Below are 24,411 nucleotides of genomic sequence, written 5' to 3' on the forward strand. Positions count from 1 at the left end.
ACAATCTAGGCTATAAATTATTTTAACCACGCTGAGTGAAATGATAGCTTAGGGGAAGGCCTGAAATTTAATTCTCAAATATTTATATTATTAGTGGTCGTGTCTTAATGAGAATCGCTAGACAAAGATGGGAAATAATTCACTACAATATAGGCTATACACGCTGAGAAAAATTGTAGTTTAGGGGAAGGCCTAAAATTTAATTTTCAAATATTTATTTTATTAGTGGTCGTATCTTCACGAAAATTGGTATGCAAAGTCGGCAAATAGGTCGCTATAATCTAGGATATCAATAATGCTATTCGCACTGAGTGAAATGGTAGTTTAGGGGAAGACCTGAAATGTAATCTATATATAAAATAAGTGTCTTGCCTGTGCATTGCTCAGAATTTGAAATGAATGATATTTCTGTATCTGTCATGTCCACAGTAACAAGGAAATGCAATTTTTACTTATCCGTAATTTCTGTCTGTCTGTCTGTCTGTCTGTCTGTCTGTCTGTCTGTCTGTCTGTCTGTCTGTCTGTCTGTCTGTCTGTCTGTCTGTCTGTCTGTCTGTCTGTCTGTGTGTACACGCATCAATAGAAAAGGGCTGAAGAGAATTTAATGAAAATCGGTATGAAATGTCGGGTGATGATCCACTGCAATCTAGGCTACAAATGATTTTATTCACGTTGAGTGAAATTGTAGTTTAGGGGAAGGCCTGAAATGTAATTCTCAATAAATAACTTATTTATGTTATTTGTGCCAACGGCCGTAGCCGTGTTGAAACACCGGATCCCGTGAGATCTCCGAATTTAAGCAACAGTGGGCGTGGTCAGGAGTTGGATGGGTTGCCACGCGCTGTTCGTGGGGGGGGGGGGGTAGGGGAATGGAGGAGCCGAAAGGAACTGGCCACCCTACCGCACGTAAACTCCGGCTCAGGAACACCTCTACGAAGGTTCGGACCTACCTTCGGGCAGAATAACCCTTACCTACCTATGTTATTAGTGGTCGTATTGATAAATACTACATAACTATCATAACTTTAGTTATGTCGTAAGTTAGTAGAAGTTATGTAAGAAGTTATTAAATTTCCGATCACTTATGTCTTATACATTGTTAGCGTACCTCATATAATCAGAGATATTCATGAATTTGGATTTTTGTTACTAGGTCCATATCAGCGCCGAGTCACGAGAAAATGGGTAGACAGAATTTAGTGAAAATCGGTATGTAAAGTCTGAGAATAAGGAACTACAGTCTATGATATCAATAATTTTGTAAGACACCCTAATATCACAGAGTCGAAAGAAAACTAATGTGAAGGCCTGCAATATAGAAAGCTCATAAACTTTATCAACAATAACATTACATTGACCATTGTTTGTTGTGATGTGCTTTTTGTCTTCTGTTTCCTCTCATCCCCGATAGATAGGATTACTGCAGCGTACCAAGGTTTTTTTAATTTGCTTGACGTCGCACCGACACAGGTAGGTCTTATGGCGACGATGGGATAGGAAATGAATAGTGGTGTGAAAGAAGCGGCCTTGGCTTTAAGGTACAGCCTGGTGTGACTGGTGTGAAAATGGGAAACAACGGAATACCATCTTCAGGGTTGCCGGCAGTGGGGTTCGAATTCACTATCTCCCGGATGCAAGCTCACAGCTGCGCGCCCCTAACCACACGGGCAACTCGCCTGGTCGTACCGACTGTAACAGCCTGCCTGTATAATGGCGGGAAGTAGCTGGGAGTAAGATAACTTTCTTGTTTAGCATGCCATTCGTCTGGTTCATACATTTTCTGATATATCTGGTACGTAACACACTGGTTCATCATAGTATTCGAGCTATTCAGTCCCTACTCTGAGGCACTGATTGGAATGAGTAGTGTGCATATTTAACGGAATAATGACAGAGGAGTGTTCACGGCAGTCTGCGACCTGGTTATTCCAGCTCTGGAGCTTTGGACTCTTAGATCGGCACCGTAGTACTGTTCGTTGAATATGAGAAAGTGTGCGGTTTTTCATTTGATCGAGTATTTAATATGATAACATTGCTTTCAATCGCTACATTCCTACTTACGTTTATGTAATGACCTATGTTCAATTCAGTTAGGAAAACCACAAAGTCAGTCTTTCTGAGAATTCCGTAGCGAAGCACGGGTGCATCTTATATAAAATAAGAGTTTTGTCTGTACATTGCTCAGAATTTGAAAATAATGGTATTTTTGTATCGGTGATGTCCACGGTAACAAGAAAATGCATTTTTTACTTTTCCGTAATTTCTGTCTGTCTGTATGTATGTATGTACACGCATCACGAGAAATCGGCTCAAGAAAATTTAATGAAAATCGGAATGTAAAGTCGGCTGATGAACCGCTACAATCTAGGCTATAAATTATTTTAATCACGCTGAGTAAAATGGTAGTTTAGGGGAAGGCCTGAAAATTAATTCTCAAATATTTATGTTATTAGTGGTAGTGTCTTAATGAACATTGCTAGACAAAGATGGGAAATAATTCGCTACAATATAGGCTATACACGCTGAGAAAAATTGTAGTTTAGGGGAAGGCCTAAAATTTAATTTTCAAATATTTATTTTATTAGTGGTCGTATCTTCACGAAAATTGGTATGCAAAGTCGGCAAATAGGTCGCTATAATCTAGGATATCAATAATGTTATTCGCACTGAGTGAAATGGTAGTTTAGGGGAAGGCCTGAAATGTAATCTATATATATAAAAAGAGTTTTGTCTGTACATTGCTCAGAATTTGAAAATAATGGTATTTCTGTATCGGTCATGTCCACAGTAACAAGAAAATGCATTTTTTTACTTTTCCATAATTTCTGTCTGTCTGTCTATCTGTCTGTATGTATGTACACGCATCACGAGAAAACTGCTCAAGAGAATTTAATGAAAATCGGAATGTAAAGTCGGCTGATGAACCGCTACAATCTAGACTATAAGTTATTTTAATCACGCTGAGTGAAATGGTAGTTTAGGGGAAGGCCTGAAATTTAATTCTCAAATATTTATGTTATTAGTGGTCGTGTCTTAATGAAAATCACTAGACAAAGATGGGAAATAGTCCCTACAATATAGGCTTTACACGCTGAGAAAAATGGTATTTTAGGGGAAGGCCTAAAATTTAATTTTCAAATATTTATTTTATTAGTGGTCGTATCTTCACGAAAATTGGTATGCAAAGTCGGCAAATAGGTCGCTATAATCTAGGATATCAATAATGTTATTCGCACTGAGTGAAATGGTAGTTTAGGGGAAGGCCTGAAATGTAATCTATATATAAAATAAGTGTCTTGCCTGTGCATTACTCAGAATTTGAAATGAATGATATTTCTGTATCTGCCATGTCCACAGTAACAAGGAAATGCAATTTTTACTTATCCGTAATTTCTGTCTGTCTGTCTGCGTGTCTGTACACGCATCAATAGAAAAGGGCTGAAGAGAATTTAATGAAAATCGGTATGAAATGTCGGGTGATGAACCACTGCAATCTAGGCTACAAATGATTTTATTCACGTTGTGTGAAATGGTAGTTTAGGGGAAGGCCTGAAATGTAATTCTCAATAAATAAGTTATTTATGTTATTAGTGCCAACGGCCGTAGCCGTGTTGAAACACCGGATCCCGTGAGATCTCCGAATTTAAGCAACAGTGGGCGTGGTCAGGAGTTGGATGGGTTGCCACGCGCTGTTCGTGGGGGGTAGGGGAATGGAGGAGCCGAAAGGAACTGGCCACCCTACCGCACGTAAACTCCGGCTCAGGAACACCTCTACGAAGGTTCGGACCTACCTTCGGGCAGAATAACCCTTACCTACCTATGTTATTAGTGGTCGTATTGATAAATACTACATAACTATCATAACTTTAGTTATGTCGTAAGTTAGTAGAAGTTTTGTAAGAAGTTATTAAATTTCCGATCACTTATGTCTTATACATTGTTAGCGTACCTCATATAATCAGAGATATTCATGAATTTGGATTTTTGTTACTAGGTCCATATCAGCACCGAGTCACGAGAAAATGGGTAAACAGAATTTAGTGAAAATCGGTATGTAAAGTCTGAGAATAAGGAACTACAGTCTATGATATCAATAATTTTGTAAGACACCCTAATATCACAGAGTCGAAAGAAAACTAATGTGAAGGCCTGCAATATAGAAAGCTCATAAACTTTATCAACAATAACATTACATTGACCATTGTTTGTTGTGATGTGCTTTTTGTCTTCTGTTTCCTCTCATCCCCGATAGATAGGATTACTGCAGCGTACCAAGGTTTTTTTAATTTGCTTGACGTCGCACCGACACAGGTAGGTCTTATGGCGACGATGGGATAAGAAATGAATAGTGGTGTGAAGGAAGCGGCCTTGGCTTTAAGGTACAGCCTGGTGTGACTGGTGTGAAAATGGGAAACCACGGAATACCACCTTCAGGGTTGCCGGCAGTGGGGTTCGAATTCACTATCTCCCGGATGCAAGCTTACAGCTGCGCGCCCCTAACCACACGGGCAACTCGCCTGGTCGTACCGACTGTAACAGCCTGCCTGTATAATGGCGGGAAGTAGCTGGGGAGTAAGATAACTTTCTTCTTTAGCATGCCATTCGTCTGGTTCATACATTTTCTGATATATCTGGTACGTAACACACTGGTTCATCATAGTATTCGAGCTATTCAATCCCTACTCTGAGGCACTGATTGGAATGAGTAGTGTGCATATTTAACGGAATAATGACAGAGGAGTGTTCACGGCAGTCTGCGACCTGGTTATTCCAGCTCTGGAACTTTGGCCTCTTAGATCGGCACCATAGTACTGTTCGTTGAATATGAGAAAGTGTGCGGTTTTTCATTTGATCGAGTATTTTATATGATAACATTGCTTTCAATCGCTACATTCCTACTGACGTTTATGTAATGACCTATGTTCAATTCAGTTAGGAAAACCACAAAGTCAGCCTTTCTGAGAATTCCGTAGCGAAGCACGGGTACATCAGCTACTCTATCTATATACAGAGTGAAGCGTAATTCGCGCACTCGGGCGTCGCAGCGCGTCTCCTCACATCCCAGCAATAAAAAAATGTCTCTTACAAAATTTCGTCTTGCGAGTATATTCAGCAGAAAAACGACGTTGAAGAATAGCAATCTGGCAACACTGTAACCACATGTAGGGTAACTACCTCTGTCAGAAAATGTTGGCCGTACTGTACAGTTGGTGCAGTGGATAGAGTTTTGGGTTAGCATGCAAGAGGTCGAGTGGTCGATCCTGGGTTAAGGCGTATGTTTTTTATTTCGTAAATGTAGTCCAGGTGGTATGGTATCTGGCATCTTAATCGTCAACAGCGATTGCAGTGGGCCCTCTAGAAACCATTTGCACTTACATACCACGATCCTAGAAATGGACGAATAATCGTTTTCATTGGTCAGCTTGAAAGGCGCCCTTTCCACGTCGTGGGCGTGAATTTATTCGCATCACTTTATCTACTAGATGTGAAACCTGTTTGTTTCAGCTATCTATTTCTTATTAGTCTAACCAGGTACGGTATTTGTTGTTTCAGCGTTACAAAATGTTGTAAATGTAGGATACATGTGACCTCAGAAACGGTGTCTTACTGTATTACAGTAGGTAATGTCAGATGGAAATTAGCAAATAAAAAATGCGCCTCAACCCAGGATCGAACCATCGACCTCCTGCATGCCAACCAAAAGCTCTACCCACTGCACCATCTGTACAGCACGACGAGAACGTGCTGACAGCTGTAGTTACCCTACATATGGTTACAGTGTTGCCAGATTGCTACTCTTCAACGTCCGTTTTCTACCGGATATACTCGCAAGACGAAAATTTTGTAAGAGACATTTTTTTATTGCTGGCATGTGAGGAGTCGCGCTGCGACGCCCGAGTGCGCGAATTACGCTTCATCCTGTATATAAAAGAACTTGTCCTGACTGACTGACTGACTGACTGACTGACTGATTCATCATCACCGAGCCAAAACTAATGGACAGAAAGAAACAAAATTTTGGTGATACATTCATATTAATATGTAGGTGCTCGCTAAGGGAGGATATTTGGATATTCCGTCGCTAAGGGGGTGAAAAGGGGGCGAATTTTTAAAATGAGGATATCTATATCTCAAAAACTTAAAAATTTACAGACGTAAAAATTGGTATTTGGAATCTCCTTTAAAAATAATGAAACACGTATTTTTTTGGAAAATCCCATTAAGGGGGTTGAGGAAAGGCGGAAAGTGGGTTGAACACCTTTTATGAGGAGATTTATATCTCAAAAACTGAAGATGTTACAGACATGAAAATTGAAATTTGGTATCTCCTTTGAAGATAAAGAAACACGTATTTGTGTGTTTTTGGATAATCCGAAGAACAGGGGTGAAGATGAGTGATTTCTAAACACAATATAGATGCAAATTATCTCAGACACGTAACATATTACAGATTTGAAACTGATGTGTCCGCCTCTGTGGTGTAGTGGTTAGCGTGATTAGCTGCCACCCCCGGAGGTCCGGGTTCGATTCCCGGCTCTGCCACGAAATTTGAAAAGTGGTACGAGGGCTGGAACGGGGTCCACTCAGCCTCGGGAGGTCAACTGAGTAGCGGTGGGTTCGATTCCCACCTCAGCCATCCTGGAAGTGGTTTTCCGTGGTTTCCCACTTCTCCTCCAGGCGAATGCCGGGATGGTACCTAACTTAAGGCCACGGCCGCTTCCTTCCCTCTTCCTTGCCTATCCCTTCCAATCTTCCCATCCCTCCACAAGGCCCCTGTTCAGCATATCAGGTGAGGCCGCCTGGGCGAGGTACTGGTCATACTCCCCAGTTGTATCCCCCGACCAAGAGTCTGAAGCTCCAGGACACTGCCCTTGAGGCGGTAGAGGTGGGATCCCTCGCTAAGTCCGAGGGAAAAACCGAACCTGGAGGGTAAACAGATGATGATGATGATGAAACTGATGTTTGGAATTCCTTTTAGAAGTAAGGAAACATCATTTTTTTTTTGGAAAATCCACTTAAGGGGAACTGAAAAAGGGGGTGAATTTTTAAAAATAATGTATCTACAGTATATCTCAAAAACTTAACTTGTTACGGACGTAAAAATTGGCATTTGGCATTTCCCTCAAAAATAAGGAAACACGTATCTTTGGTTTTGGGAAAAATACCTTAACAGGTGGGGGGAGATTGAAAGAATTGAAAAATTATTTGAATTATTTGTATGATAATGTACATATATACCGAAAAATCTTCAGATGTTACAAACGTGAAAACTGGTATTTGGAAACTCCTTTTAAAATAAAGAAACACGCATTTGGTGTGGAAATCAACTTGGTAGTGGGGGCATGATAACGGAGATGAATTCCTCTTACGAGGATATATATATCTCTGTCTTAAAATCTGAAGATGTTACAGTCGTGATAATTGGTATTCGGAAGCTCTGTTAAAGAAACGGGTACTATTGTTTTTGGAAAATTCACTTGAGTGGGGAGTGTGAAAGGAAGTAAAAAAGTTCAGTTCTTTTTCTCGAGAAACATATCTCAAAACTGAAGGTTACAGACGTGGAAATTGGTATTTGGAATCTCCTTTAAAAATAAAGAAATACACATTTCTTTTGGTGGGTGTAAACCAACTTAACGGTGGGGGTGGAGTGAAAAAGGAGTTGAATTCTTTTCATGAGGATACCTATATCTCAAAAACTGAAGATGTTACAGACATGAAAATGTGTATTCGGAATTTTCTTTCAAGGTAAAGAAACACGTAATCTTTTGTCTTTTAAAAATCCACTTAAGGGGGTGAATTACCAAAAATTAGTTGAATTATTTGTATCAGTATACTTATATCTCAAAAACTAAAGATGTTAAACACGTGAAAATTAATGTTCGGAATCTCCTTTAAAAATGAAGAAACATGCATTTTGGGGTGGAAATCAACTTGGGGGCGGGGATAGTGAAGAAGGAGTTTAATTCCTTTTTATGTGGATACATATATCTCAAAACTGAAGACGTTACAGTCGTGGTAATTGACATTTGGAAGCTCCTTTATAAAAAAGAAACAAGTTTTTTTTGTTTTTCGGAAAATTCACTTAATGGGGGAGGGTGAAAGGAAGTGAAAAAATTTAATTAAATTTATGGAGAAACTTACATCTAAAACTTAAGGTTACACACGTGAACATTTGTCTTTGGATCTCCTTTAAAAATAAAGAAACACGCATTTTTTGGAGGCGGGGGAAATCAACTTAACGGGCTGGGGTGAAAAAGGAGTTGAATTCTTTTTATGAGGAGACTTATATCTCAAAAACTGAAGATATTAAGAGGCATGGACATGGGTCTTCTTTCAAAGTAAAGAAACACGTGTTCTTTTGTTTTCAGAAAATCCACTTAATGGGGTTGAATGAATTGAAAAATTAGTTGAATTTTTTGTATGATGATACTTACAGTATATCTCAAAAGCTAAAGATGTTAAAGACGTGAAAATTGATATTTGGAATCTCCTTTAAAAATAAGTAAACACGCACTTTATGGGAGGGGGAATCAAATTATCAGGGGGGAGGGTGAAAAAGGAGTTGAATTACATTTATAAGTATACTTAAATCTCAAAAACTGAAGATGTTACAGACGTGAAAATTAGTATTTGGAATCTTCTTTAAAAATAAAGAAACACACATTTGTTTTTTTTTCTCGCAAAATCGACGTAAGGGGTGTGGGGTTGAAAATAAGTAAATAAGGAGTTGAGATATGTTTATGAGGATACTTTATCTTAAAAATTGATATCTTAAAAACTGAAGCTGTTACAGACGTGAAAGTTGGTACTTTGAATTTCCTTTCAAAATAAAGAAACACGGTATTTTTTTTGTTTTCGGAAGTCCACTTAAGGCGGGAGAGGGATGGAAAGAATTCAAGAAGAAGAAGTTGAGTTATTCTTATGAGTATTCACTTATCTCAAAAACTGAAGGCGTTACAGACGTACAGACATGAACCCTGGTATTTGGAATCTCCTTTAAAAATAATTAAACACGTAATTTTTTGTTTTCGGAAAATCCAGTTAAGGAGCGGAAAAGAATTTGAAAAGCATGTGGATTTTTAAAATGATACTGGAATATTTATGTGCGTCCTTGTGGCTACATCAATGCATATGCACGGATATCAAATTTGGACGCAAGAAATTAAGATGAAGGAAGGTAACCTTCACTAAGAACTTAGTAGAGATCGGGCCAGCTAGGAAGATGTCTGGTCGTTTGGATGATCCAGCGTAGCGCATCCCCTCCTAACAAAGCTCCTGCTACAAGGACAGTTCAGTACATAAGTTTACACTCAGCTGTCGTGCGCTGCATTATAATTTCTCGTTATGTAGTAACTGTGGTTAGTGGTGGTTTATGTTAGGCCTATCTGTGACAGTATGGAAGGCGTTAAAAGTAGCCTGCATCGTAAGGTGCTAAAGAGTCAGACTCGTGCAGAAATCTCGAATGTTATATACTTTATGAAAAGGGAGGCAATGGAAGAAAGGTTTGTGATAGATTGTAAGAATGTGCAGGAAAGAGTAGCAGCAGCTGTTGGAGTGTCAAAGTTCCGTGGAATGGATTAAGAGCGAAAAACGAAAAGTGATAGAATTAGGAAAACCTATGGATAGTCTGTTTGAAACACCAAACAAAAAAAAAAGAATGCGCACAATGGATGTTACTGGACTGGACGACTTTGACGAAGATGCCGTAAGTCGTATTGTTAATAATTTTTATTTAGTAAAAAATGTTTACCTACAGTTTCAAAACTTCATGCAATGTTAGAGAAAGACTTAAAGTTCAAAGGATCCATTACTAGTGTCAAGTGAATCCTTCGATCATTAGGATATCGTAGGTAAAAAGCTAACACTAACAAGCGCATCCCAATGCAAAAATATGGCATAAAATACAAAAGATTTGTTTATTTTTAAAAAAAATTGCCCGGTATCGGGCGGAGGATAGGCTTGTAGTGTACACAGATGAAACCTATTTCAATTGTCATTTAAGTTATCTTTGTATACCTACATTGTTGTTGCCTTTTACTCAGCATTTGTGGACCCTTTATGGTGTTTCTCTTCAGTCCCACTTACTCCTTCTGTTGTCCTCGCCGGATGACGTGTCGTCGGCTCCCAGCTGGATCACAAAGGACTCTATAATATCTTCAAGAGGTTCCTCATCCCTCATAAAGTCTTTCTCCACCTTCTTAGCGTGTTCACATTTATCCAGCAAAGGTTGGTTTGATAATTCATTATCCGGTATATCAGCCAACGGCCGTAGCCGTGTTGAAACACCGGATCCCGTGAGATCTCCGAAGTTAAGCAACATTGGGCGTGGTCATGAATTGGATGGGTTGCCACGCGCTGTTGGTGGGGGTAAGGGAATGGAGGAGCGGAAAGGAACTGGCCACCCTACCGCACGTAAACTCCGGCTCAGGAACACCTCTTCGGAGGTTCGGACCTGCCTTCGGGCAGAATAACCCTTACCTTACTGGTATATCTGCGCCCATGTCAAAAGGAAAAAGACTTATAGTTGTATATACTGCCAGGGAAATGGGTTTCATCGAGAACTGTCTGCTAATCTGGAAGTCTGGCAGCAAGAGTGGTGAATACCACGATGACATGCATAGTGACAATTTTTTAAAGTGGGTGAAAGATATGCTTATTCCTAATCTTCCACCTCTCAGTGTTCTCGTGATTAACAACAAGGAAGTAGATCGTGCTCACGGAAAGTGCCGATGTTCTCCTGGCTAGTGAATGGGAACATTCCACACTGTGAGACGAGCTTTATGAGCTTATCAAATTGCACAAGCCGGCACAAAAAATGTACTTCCTAGATGAACTCGTGGAACAGTAGGGAAGCATAAATGTGATCACGCTAAGAAAGTGGAGAAAGACTTTATGGGGGATGAGGAACCTCTTGAAGATATTATAAGAGTCCTTTGTGATCCAGCTGGGAGCCGACGACACGTCATCCGGTGCGGACTACAGAAGGACTAAGTGGAACTGAAGAGCTGTAGACGACATTATAAAACAAGGATGTGCTCATTTTGTGAATATAGTGTCATTATTTTATTATTTGTTATTTCAAGTGTCATTTAAGTTATCTTTGTATACATATGTTGTTGTTGTTGTTGTTGCCTTTTACTCAGCATATGTAGACCCTTTATGGTGTTTCTTTTTATGAATTATATTTTGTTTCTGTACTTGAGAGCCATTATATCGTTATATATGTCATATCTTTAAGTCACATTTCTTATTTTACAAGAGAGCAACAAAATCTTGGCATTAAGGAGCTAGGGACAAATGATCATATAGTCTAACCCGGCTTTCTCGCCTTATAGCAAAAGTACTTATAATAATAATAATAATTATTATTATTATCATCATTATTATTGTTTTGTTTCACCCTCTTTGAGGTAAGTAGAATCAATCCTTTCTCTGTGTATTGTTCTTTCCTAAGTGCCCAGTATTTCTTCATTCTTTCTGATCTTCATTTCCTCTCGTCTTCCGAGATAATAGATTTGGCTTTTAATGTAGATTTGTCTTGGCACCTTATATTTTCTTCTTTAATTATTACTTTAGCTGTTCAACCGAATAGTGACTTTTCTGTAATTTTCAATTCTATCAGGTCTTTTTCAGTTTGTTTAAACCAGTTCAGTTTTGTTTTACAGTTACAGAAGAAGTCAAAGATTTGTTCGGTTAATCTATTAGAGTTCATTCTGAGGAGAAGATGACCGTAAAAATTATCCTCCTTGTTTGCATAGTATCAGAGAGTTTTTCAATTTTCTTGTAGTGTGTTTCATTCTAGGTGTATATTATCTTATTATTATTATTATTATTATTATTATTATTATTATTATTATTATTATTATTATTATTATTATTATCAACTTATCTTATATGACGTGGTTCAGGTTATGAATCCTGCTGTTATAACAAACCATATATTGTACACTGTACATCTGCAGCGTCGAAAAGTTAATTTTACATCAAATTATAATTTAAAATAATGATTACGCAAATTGATACACAAAAAAATATTTTGACAGCTATTATAATAAGAGGTTAAATTATGTTCTAGCTCCTTAAATCTATCTATCATTTGTAACACTTCTAAATAAATTCATTTCGGCTAGGTACATCTGTAATTTACAGCTGGAAGGGATTCCACTAACTGAAAATCTGCGGAGTGATACATGTCAGTTATATCAAATATTTCTGGTCAACTGTACGTCACCACAATACTGAGTGGACCGAGCTCGATAGCTGCAGTCGCTTAAGTGCAGCCAGTATCCAGTATTTGGGAGATAGTGGGTTCGAACCCCACTGTCGGCAGCCCTGAAGATGGTATTCCGTGGTTTCCCATTTTCACACCTTAATTAAGGCCACGGCCGCTGAACAGTAGCTTCAGTCATAGATTCCCTGGTCACTGTTAGTGACCTATTTGTGCAAATTCATACTCTAACAGAGTTTGATCCACAATGAACACCATGTCAGCATTGATTGCCTTACTTGAAATGAATGTTATAACTTTGCCTACTAACTCCAATGCTCTGGTTCTCACAGTGATATCAAGAAAAAAATTCCCATCCCGTCAAGTAACGAAACTTGTGATGTTACTTTAGAGCAGTGTTTGAAATGGTACAGGAAATTCCTGTTGGCTTTAAAACATGGTATGTCCAGCATGGTAACTGCTGCTTTAAATGCCAATAGCGCATTCCGTGTCCCATGTCGTGCACATTCCCGAGTTTGGTGTGTGTGTGTGTGTGTGTGTGTGTGTGTGTGTGTGTGTGTGTGTGTGTGTGTGTGTGTGTGTGTGTGTGTGTGTGTGTGTGTGTGTGTGTGTGTGTGTGAATTAGAGCATTTCTGTATTCTAGCATCCCACCTCTCTCAAGCACATTTACTATTTGCTTTTTGCTTCATTTTTTCCCGATGTCATCTTGAATTTCCGGGCGATTGCTGCAACGGTTTTCTTTGCAAACTTGACACCGTCATAAATACTTTGCATTCTTTTCTCCAGAGAACTGTCCATGGATAATTTTCCATTTCACGTTGGTGGCATTCATTGGAACTGGTGACCATGTCGTGTGGGGACCCTGCCATGTCGCTATCCTCAGATAAAATGTCAGACATTCAATTACTATCACACTAAACTATTTATCCTTCCCAAATGCCAGAGACATATAGTTCCAGTAGGTTATACATGTCCACTAGGTAATTCTGCATCACCTTATTCACCATTATCTGTACCACAGCATGAGGGTTACAAGTCATTTGGTTTAAACACACCGAGCGAGTTGGCGGTGCAGTTAAGGCTGCGCAGCTGTGAGCTAGCATTTGGGAGATAGTGGATTCGAATCCCACTCTCAGCAGCCCTGACGATATTTTGTCATGAAGATATGATACTGTATAGGCTTTTGGGCTTATGGCGTGTCAAGAAAATAAGGTGAAATTCTTAACGTTTCGCAGGGGACTGTGTTCTGTGTCCTCAGAAGAAATCTCGACTGTCCATGAGAAAGGCTTCATTAAACAATGACACTTTAAATTTGGTCGTTATAATAGAAGTGGAAAATGGTATGTTCATTTCCCACCAGATGGCCCCCAGGACGTGGCAACACTAGCGTTCGAAGCAGAAGCTGACTGAAACATCGCAATCAGACTAAGCGGTTCACATAACGTGTTTGCGTAACACGTGATATAGGCAAGTGTATGGCATAGACACAAGGCTGGAATGAAACATCTGGCAACGAGTAACGTACGAATTTGGAAAACACCGAGACGAAATAACAATAGTGAAGGGACCGGGAAGGGAGGAAGTTAGGCAGTGGTGATAAGGGATCAGGGAACTGGAAATCAAGTAGGGATGACATAAAAATTTTAGTGCTGAACTGTAGAAGTACCGGTATTGAAAAAAAGAAATAGAATTAATTTAAGAGATATATACTAACAGATATTGTAACAGGAGTTGAATCATGGCTGAAAATTGATATAATGAGTGCAGAAATTTTCTCACGGAACAGGAGTGTGTATCGTAGAGATAGGATAGGAATGGCAGGAGGGGGAGTATTCATTCAGGTGAAAGAAGAATTTGTAAGCTACCAAAAAGTTAAAGATGACAATCCTGAAATTCTAGGTGTAAGGCTCATCTCTAAAGATAATAAGCAACTTGATGTCTTTGGAGTGTACAGACCGGCAAAGGGTAGCGCAGACGCTGATTCAGAATTATTTGATAAGATAATCAGCTATGTGGAAAACGATAAGGAAAGGAACGTGATTGTAGCGGGTGATCTCAATTTACCACATGTCAATTGGGAAGGTAATGAAAACGACAGGAAGCACGACCAACAAATGGAAAATAAGGGCATCTGATTCAGAAAGTGATGGAACCAACTGGATGTGGTGCTGGTATAACCAGATGAGCTCTATAGAGAAACCGAAGTAATAGATGCTATTAGTGATCATGAAGCTGTTTTTGTTGTAGTTAAAAATAAATGTGGTAGAAAGGAAGGTCTTAAAAGGAGGACTATTAGGCAGTACTATTATGGCTGATAAAACAGACATGAGGGAGTTTTTAAAAAGTAACTATGATCGGTGGAAAACGGTAAATAAAAATGTAAACAGACTCTGGGATGGGTTTTAAGCAATTGTTGAGGAATATGAAAATTGGTTTGTACCTTTAAAGGTGGTAAGGAATGGTAAAGATCAACTATATTATAACAGAGAAGTAAAGAGATTAGAAAGGAGGTACAGGTTGGAAAGAAATAGTTAGAAATTGCTGTGGAAGTAAGGAGAAATTGCAGGAACTCACTAGGGAATTGAATATACTAAAGAAATCGGCTAAGGATAACATGATGACAAGCATAATTGGCGGTCATACAAATTTTAGTGAAAAATCGAAGGGTATGTATAGGTACTTCAAGCAGAAACAGGTTCAAAGGAGAACATACATGAAATCATTAATGTTAGTTGCTTTACGTCGCACCGACACAGATAGGTCTTATGGCGACGATGGGGCGGGAAAAGGCTAGGAGTTGGAAGGAAGCGGCTGTGGCCTTAATTAAGGTACAGCCCCAGCATTTGCCAGGTGTGAAAATGGGAAACCACGGAAAACCATTTTCAGGGCTGCCGACAGTGGGGTTCGAACCTACTACCTCCCGAATATTGGATACTGGCCACACTTAAGCGACTGCAGCTATCGAGCTCGGTAAAAAGATCATTAATGAACAAAGGGAATGTGTATGCGATGATCTTCAAAAGGCAGAAGTATTCAGTCAGCAGTATGTAAAAATTGTTGGTTACGAGGATAATGTCCACATAGAAGACGTGATTAACACTAAAGAAGTATTAAAAATTTATCTATGATAAAAATTACATTTATAGTAAGATACAGAAGTTGAAAACTTGAAAAGCAACTGGACTTGATAAGGTTTTGGGGGATGTACTAAAGACAATGGGTTGGGATATAGTACCATATCTGAAGTACTTATTTGATTATTGTTTGCATGAAGGAGCTATACCAAATGAATGGAGAGTTGCTATAGTAGCCCCTGTATATAAAGGAAAAGGTGATAGACATAAAGCTGAAAATTACAGGCCAATCAGTTTGACATGTCTTGCATGTAAGCTTTGGGAAAGCATTCTTTCTGATTATATTCAACATGTGTGCAAAATTAATAAGTGGTTCGATAGAAGGCAGTTCAGGTTTAGGAAAGGTTATTCCACTGAAGCTCAACTTGTAGGATTCCAGCAAGATATAGCAGATATCCTGGATTCAGGTGGTCCAATGGACTGTGTTGCAATTGACCTATCTAAGGCATTTGATAGGGTAGATCATGGGAGACTACTGGCAAAAATGAGTGCAATTGGACTTGAATAAAGAGTGACTGAATGAGTGGCTATGTTTCTAGAAAATAGAACTCAGAGAATTAGAGTAGATGAAGTTTATCTGTTCCTGTAATTATTAAGAGGGGGATTTCTCAAGGCAGTGTTATTGGACCTTTATGTTTTCTTACATATATCTGTGATATGTGTAAAGAAGTGGAATCAGAGATAAGACTTTTTGCAGATGATGCTATTCTGTACAGAGTATTAAATAAGTTACAAGATTGTGAACAAGTACAAAATGACCTTGATAATGTTGTGAAATGGACAGTAGGCAATGGTATGATGATAAACGGGGTTAAAAGTCAGGTTGTGAGTTTCACAAATAGGAAAAGTCCTCTCAGTTTTAATTACTGCATTGATGGGGCGAAAGTTCCCTTTGGAGATCATTGTAAGTACCTAAGTCTTAACATAACGAAAGATCTTCATTGGGATAATCACATAAATATATAAAATAAAGGGTACAGATCTCTGGACATGGTTATGAAGGTATTTAGGGGTTGTAATAAGGATGTAAAGGAGAGGACATATAAGTATCTGGTAAGACCCCAACTAGAGTATGGTTCCAGTGTATGGGGGCCTCAGCACGATTACTTGATTCGTGAACTGGATTAAAATCCAAAGAAAAGCAGCTTGATTTGTTGTGGGTGATTTCCGACAAAAGAGTAGTGTTACAAAACTGTTGCAAATTTTGGGCTGGGAAGACTTAGGAGAAAGGAGACGAGCTGCTCGACTAAGTGGTATGTTACATTACAAGTAATAAATCTCATTGTAGACCGTATTGGACATCAGATTATAAACATTAAAATAAGAATAATAATTTACACCACCTTTCCTTATATTTAGGATATAAATGTTACAACTGGTGTTGCAAGTTGGGACGTGTTTCACTTAACTGTCGTAAGCATCATCAGCCAGAACAAATCTTAGCCTAAAGTTAGGTCAGGGCCCTGAACCTAATGTCCTTAAAATATATGATACCCTAAGATTTGACATTTACATTATAGAAAATCAATAGCCTTAAAAGTAATGTGAAAATCCCCTCGATAAGTGCGGCCAGTATCCAGTATTCGGAAGATAGTAGGTTCGAACCCCACTGTCGGCAGCCCTGAAAATGGTTTTCCGTGGTTTCCCATTTTCACACCAGGCAAATGCTGGGGCTGTACCTTAATTAAGACCACGGCCGCTTCCTTCCCACTCCTAGCCCTTTCCTGTCCCATCGTCGCCGTAAGACCTATCTGTGTCGGTGCGACGTAAAACAACTAGCAAAAAAAAAAATCCCCTCGAGCGGCTAAGGTGACTAGTCACCACTCTTCGAACATAAGCGGTAAGCGATCTTAGACCCTCATTTTTGAACCCACTACTTTCAAGGCCCAGAGTACCTCTTTTTTTCTCTTTCCATTTTTTCAGACTTCAATTCACGCTCATTGCGACTTATTTCCTCCATCTATGATTTTGAACTCCCAATGGAAATGAGGACACCTGTTTTCGACTTTAACCATTATTTTAAAGGAACTGGATGTTTGCCTTTACATATAAGCAGCGTCAGGCGTGATAAATTCCGTTAAAGTGTTCCTACTCCATAGTGAACTACAACAGTGATTTCTCGTACCCGACTCACGTTTCTATGCAAGAATGACATTTAATAGGTAACTATTCTTATTACCTTCTTCATTCCAATGAACATAAAAAATAATCATTTTTATATACACTGACTGACAGAGCAAATGCAACACCAAGGAGGAGTGGTTCGAAAGGGATGAAAGTTGAGGAAAAAACAGAGACAGCACGGACGAATAATTGATGTTTATTTCAAACCGATATGCAGGTTACACAATGCGCACGGCATCGACTCAGTAGGATGTAGGACCACCGCGAGCGGCGATGCACGCAGAAACACGTCGAGGTACAGAGTCAATAAGAGTGCGGATGGTGTCCTGAGGGATGGTTCTCCATTCTCTGTCAACCATTTGCCACAGTTGGTCGTCCGTACGAGGCTGGGGCAGAGTTTGCAAACGGCGTCCAATGAGATCCCACACGTGTTCGATTGGTGAGAGATCCGGAGAGTACGCTGGCCACGGAAGCATCTGTACACCTCGTAGAGCCTGTTGGGAGATGCGAGCAGTGTGTGGGCGGGCATTATCCTGCTGAAACAGAGCATTGGGCAGCCCCTGAAGGTACGGGAGTGCCACCGGCCGCAGCACATGCTGCACGTAGCGGTGGGCATTTAACGTGCCTTGAATACGCACTAGAGGTGACGTGGCATCATACGCAATAGCGCCCCAAACCATGATGCCGCGTTGTCTAGCGGCAGGGCACTCCACAGTTACTGCCGAATTTGACCTTTCTCCACGCCGACGCCACACTCGTCTGCGGTGACTATCACTGACAGAACAGAAGCGTGACTCATCGAAGAACACGACGTTCCGCCATTCCCTCAGCCAAGTCGCTCTAGCCCGGCACCATGCCAGGCGTGCACGTCTATGCTGTGGAGTCAATGGTAGTCTTCTGAGCGGACGCCGGGAGTGCAGGCCTCCTTCAACCAATCGACGGGAAATTGTTCTGGTCGATATTGGAACAGCCAGGGTGTCTTGCACATGCTGAAGAATGGCGGTTAACGTGGCGTGCGGGGCTGCCACCGCTTGGCGGCGGATGCGCCGATCCTCGCGTGCTGACGTCACTCGGGCTGCGCCTGGACCCCTCGTACGTGCCACATGTCCCTGCGCCAACCATCTTCGCCACAGGCGCTGCACCGTGGACACATCCCTATGGGTATCGGCTGCGATTTGACGAAGCGACCAACCTGCCCTTCTCAGCCCGATCACCATACCCCTCGTAAAGTCGTCTGTCTGCTGGAAATGCCTCCGTTGACGACGGCCTGGCATTCTTAGCTATACACGTGTCCTGTGGCACACGACAACACGTTCTACAATGACTGTCGGCTGAGAAATCACGGTACGAAGTGGGCCATTCGCCAACGCCGTGTCCCATTTATCGTTCGCTACGTGCGCAGCACAGCGGCGCATTTCACATCATGAGCATACCTCAGTGACGTCAGTCTACCCTGCAATTGGCATAAAGTTCTGACCACTCCTTCTTGGTGTTGCATTTGCTCTGTCAGTCAGTGTATATAAACATTCTTATTGATTGACTGTCAGCAATGATATCCTATATGATTTTAATTATTTCACTACCACCTCTATGTTGTACTTTATGTTTCTAACCTCTGTCAACACGATTGTTTGCTTTTCTCTTAGCCATGTCGAACACATTAAAATATTTCACACTAGTTTAAGGTTATTGATTTTCTATAATGTAAATGTTGAATCTTAGGGTACCGGTACCATATATTTTAAGGACACTAGGTTCGGGGTCCTGACCTAAATTTAGGCTAAGATTTGTTTTGGCTGATGATGCTTACGACAGTTAAGCGAAATGTGTGCCAACTTACAATACCAGTTGTAATGTTTGTATCCTAAATATATGGAAAGATAAGCATTGGAAAGGTGGTGTAAATTATTTTTTTTTTGCTAGGGGCTTTACGTCGCACCGACACAGATAGGTCTTATGGCGACGATGGGATAGGAAAGGCCTAGGAGTTGGAAGGAAGCGGCCGTGGCCTTAATTAAGGTACAGCCCCAGCATTTGCCTGGTGTGAAAATGGGAAACCACGGAAAACCATCTTCAGGGCTGCCGATAGTGGGATTCGAACCTACTATCTCCCGGATGCAAGCTCACAGCCGCGCGCCTCTACGCGCACGGCCAACTCTCCCGGTGGTGTAAATTATTATTCTTATTTTAATGTTTATAATAAGTGGTATGTTCCAAGCAGTCAGTGGAGAGATGGCGTGGAATGACATCTGTAGATGAATAAGTTTGAGTAGTGTCTTTAAAAGTAGGAAAGATCACAATCTCTCTCTCTATATATATATATATAAAGTAACTTGTCCTGACTGACTGACAGATTCATCATTGCCAAGCCAAAACCACTGGACATAAAGAAATGAAATTTTGGGGATATATTCATATTATGATGTAGGTGCTCGCTAAGAGATGATTTTTGGATATTCTGTCCCTAAGGGGCTGAAAATGGGGGTGAAATTTTAAAAAGAGTGTATCTATATCTCAAAAATTAAAAACTTTACAGATGTAAAAATTGGTATTTAGATTCTTCTTTAAAAATAAGGAAACACGCATTTTTTATCAGAAAATTCTAAGAGGAGGGGTGAAAAAGGGGTTGAATGCCTTTAATGAGGCTACTTATATTTCAGAACCTGCAGATATTACAGACCTGGAAACTGGCATTTGGGATCTACTTTAAAAATAAAGAAACAGGTATTTTTCATTTTTGGAAAATCCAAATAATGAGTGGGGTGAAAAGGGGGTGAATTTTTAAAATGAGTGTGTCGACATCTTAAAACTGTAAAAGTTTACAGACGTAAAAATGGGTATTTTGAATCTGCTTTAAAAGTAAAGAAACATGTATATTTTTGTTTTTGGAAAATCCAATTAATGGCTGTTAAACAGGAGTGGCAAATTCGGGTGAATTTTTTGAAAGATTATATGTACAGAATATCTGAGAAACGTAAAATGTTATAGACGTAAAAAGTGGGTATTTGGAATCTCATGTAAATGTAAAGAAACATGTGTGATTTGTTTTTGGAAACTCCACATAAGGGGAACTAAAAAGGGGTGAAATTTTAAAATGAGAATTTCTACAGTATATCCCAAAAACTTAACATGTTACAGAAGTGAAAAATGGTATTTTTTATCTCTATTAAAAATAAAGAAACGTGTATTTTAATTTTCGGAAATACCATTTGGGTGGAGGGGGAGGGGGTAAAAGTGACTGAAAATTGTGTTTAATTATTTTAATTAGGCTACTGATATCTCAAAAATGAAGATGTTACAGAAGTGAAATTTGATATTTGAAATCTGCTTTAAAAGTAAAGAAATGCGTATTCCCGGAAAATCCAATGAGTGGGGTGTGAAAGAATTGAAAAATTAATTGACTTAATTGTTTGAGAATACACACATCTAATAAAAACTAAAATTGTTACAGACCTGAAAATTGGTTTTTGGATCTCCTTTAAAACAAAGAAAAACGCGTTTTGGGGGGAAAACATTCTTGGAGGGCGGGAGTGAAAAGGAGCTGAATTCCTTTCATGAGGACACATAAATCAGAAACTGAAGAAGTTAGAGTCATGATAATTGGTATTTAGAGGATCCTTTGCTATTAAAGAATCAAGTATTTTTTGCCGGAAAATTCATTAAGGGGGGGGGGGAGCGTGAAAGGAAGTGAAAAAAAGTGAATTATTTTTATGGGGATATTTATATCTCAAAACTGAAGGTAATAGACGTGAACATTTGTGTTTGGAATCTCCTTTAAACATAAAGAAACACGCCTTCTTATAATTTTTGGGGGGCGGAGGTAAACAAACTTAACGGCGGTGGGGTGTAAATGGAGGTGAGACCAATTGTTTTTACTGTTCATAATGTACTTATAAGGAGCCTCAGTTGCTCAGGCAGCAGCGCGCCGGCCTCTCACAGCTGGGTTCCGTGGTTCAAATCCCGGTCTCTCCATGTGACATTCGTGCTGGACAAAACGGAGGCGGGACAGGTTTTTCTTCGGATACTCTGGTTTTCCCTGTCATCATTCATTCCAGCAACACTGTCCAATATTTCATTTCATTTGTCATTCATCGATCATTGCCCCAGAGGAGTACTTCGGCAGCCGGCACAATTCCTATTGTCGCCGCTAGATGGGGCTTTATTCATTCCATTCCTGACCCTGTCGAATGACTGGAAACAGGCTGTAGATTTTTGATGTACTTATTCTGATCATAAATCGATCATTTTGAATATTTCCTGGGTTCGTTTTCAAGAGCCATATTTTCCTTCGGAGGACGTTCTTAGATTACAGTAGATTCTCCTGGCATACAAATAAAAATTTAAACACATTTGAAATAAACGATAGGAATGAGATTGCCCGTCAAATTGTTCGCCTCTATAATAAGGTCAATAATGCACGGAAGTATGTCATTCGTATCGCCAGAAATCCCGCACACTTGCCTACGCGCGACAATGTTGCTGGTCACATTGTCAACAATGACAATGGCAGCAGATGTAATTTACCGCCAAGTAGCGGTCTTGCATCTTGCTGTGGGGTCCAGAAAATGTATAATAATAATAATAATAATAATAATAATAATAATAATAATAATAATAATAATCTGCACCGTCGTCAAATGTGCGGACCGCGCTGGAAACGGTTCCTGGACGGGTAATGACTAAGAATGCAGTCCGGCCGCGGGTTCAGTACCGCCAAGGCACCCAAGAAGACACCACGCCGGATCTCCTCAAGGATTTGATCCATATTAGAAATGCTTATAGGAAAAGATGGCAAAGATTTAGGGACCCAACCGACCGGGTGGAATACCTGGACCTAGCACGGGAAGTACGAAATCGATACTGCAAACAAAGATTGAATAATGGGGGGAAACTTGACGTAATACATTAAAAAACGAGTCAGATCGCGAATTTTGGTGGATTCGCACAGAAAACGAGTCAGATTGCGAATTTCGGCAGATTATATATCTACTACAATAAGCATTCAATTATAAATTGCAGTATAATACCGTAGTGAAGCACGGGTTTCTTGTTAGTATGAAGATAAAATTGGAATTCAAGAGGACAAATTGGGGCAAATATTCGTTTATAGGAAGGGGAGTTACGGATTGTAATAACTTACGAAGGGAGATGTTCAATAAATATCCAATTTCTTTGCAATCATTTAAGAAAAGGCTAGGAAAACAAAAGATAGGAATCTGCCACCAGATCAGTAGTGATTGATTGATTGATTGATTGATTGATTGATTGATTGATTGATTGATTGATTGATTGATTGATTGATTGATTGATTGATTGATTGATTGATTGATTGATTCAATACCAGAATGTGTGTCCTTTATAATTATGTGATACTGTGTCAAAATAGACCTGGGTAGAAATGAAAGGAATGAACGCCCTAGTCGCTTGTTGACACGTATTTACTGAATGGAGAAGGCCTGTAGTTTGCTATTCTCATATTTGGCATGAACAACATTCAGCTCCATCTACCTGTTGGCCTACGACATGCTGCACCCCGCAGAATGTGGGGACAACGTTCTCGCGATCTCTCAAAAATTTCTTGCGAGAAACAGTGCTTTCACTATTCTTGAGAAAGCTCGAGACTCCATCATTACCTGTAATCACTGATCATCTTTGCCTTTTAAGCACCTAATGCTCAATATCCTGTGCTGACTTTGTTCTAGCTTTGGTCAGCCAGTTTTCTCTCCTGCCTTCAAGTCCAGTGCTATATACAGGTCATTATAGTGACTGTGCCTAGCTTCGAGGACAGCTTTCTTAGCCTCATGTTTGGCTAAGACATCTTTTTCTATTTTCTGGAGGCTTTTGCAAAACCCAGTTTCTATATGCCTTCTTTTCATGTACCTTTTCATTGACTTTGACTGTCCATTACCACGTCTCCTTGTGAGTATGGTGGGAAGTACTGTAGGTTTTGCTGTACACAAGGTTGCTGTGGTGGCTGCAGCGACAGATTTGCAGAATGTAGTCAACACGTTGTCGATCGCATTCAGGTTGACGAGGGGAAAATTTATACCATAGGCATGATTTAGGCTTTTGGGCTTATACTGTATCAAGAAAATAAGGTGAAATTCTTTACGTTTCACAGAGAACTTTGCTCTGCATCATCAGAAGAAAATCTTGACTGTCCATGAGAAAGGCTTCTTAAACAAAGAGCCTTGAATTTAGATGTTATAATAGAAGTGGAAATGGTATGATCGTTCATCACGAGATGGCTCCCGGGACGCGGTACAGTGCTAGCATTTGAAGCAGAAGCTGACGGAACCATCAGAATCAGTCTGCGAGGGTCATATAACACAACGTCAGGGACTCTCGGTATTTAATCAACAACCTGTCAACCATAACTCTTCAACCTAATTCACTTTTGGCGAGTTTCGATGTGGAGTCCTTGTTCACTACAGTGCCGATTGACTCGGTCACGTCTCTCATTGAACACCTGTTCCCTGAGGACATTACTAAGCTATTTTACCACTGCATGACTTCCAGTTATTTCTTGTGGGGTGGGAATTTTTACGAACAGATGGACGGAGTGGCTATGGCAAGTCCACTTTCGCCCATAGTGGCTAATTTCTCTCTCTCTGCTAGGGGCTTTACGTCGCGCCGACACAGATAGGTCTTATGGCGACGATGGGATAGGAAAGACCTAGGAGTTGGAAGGAAGCAGCCATGGCCTTAATTAAGGTACAGCCCCAGCATTTGCCTGGTGTGAAAATGGGAAACCACGGAAAACCATTTTCAGGGCTGCGGATAGTGGGATTCGAACCTACTATCTCCCGGATGCAAGCTCACAACCGCGTGCCTCTACGCGCACGGCCAACTCGCCCGGTAGTGGCTAATTTCTTTATGGAGCATTTTGAGGAGGTGGCTGTTGCTTTGGCGCCCGTCAAACCT

Source organism: Anabrus simplex, chromosome 2 (genome assembly GCF_040414725.1).
Source record: "Anabrus simplex isolate iqAnaSimp1 chromosome 2, ASM4041472v1, whole genome shotgun sequence".
NCBI classification, from domain to species: domain Eukaryota; kingdom Metazoa; phylum Arthropoda; class Insecta; order Orthoptera; family Tettigoniidae; genus Anabrus; species Anabrus simplex.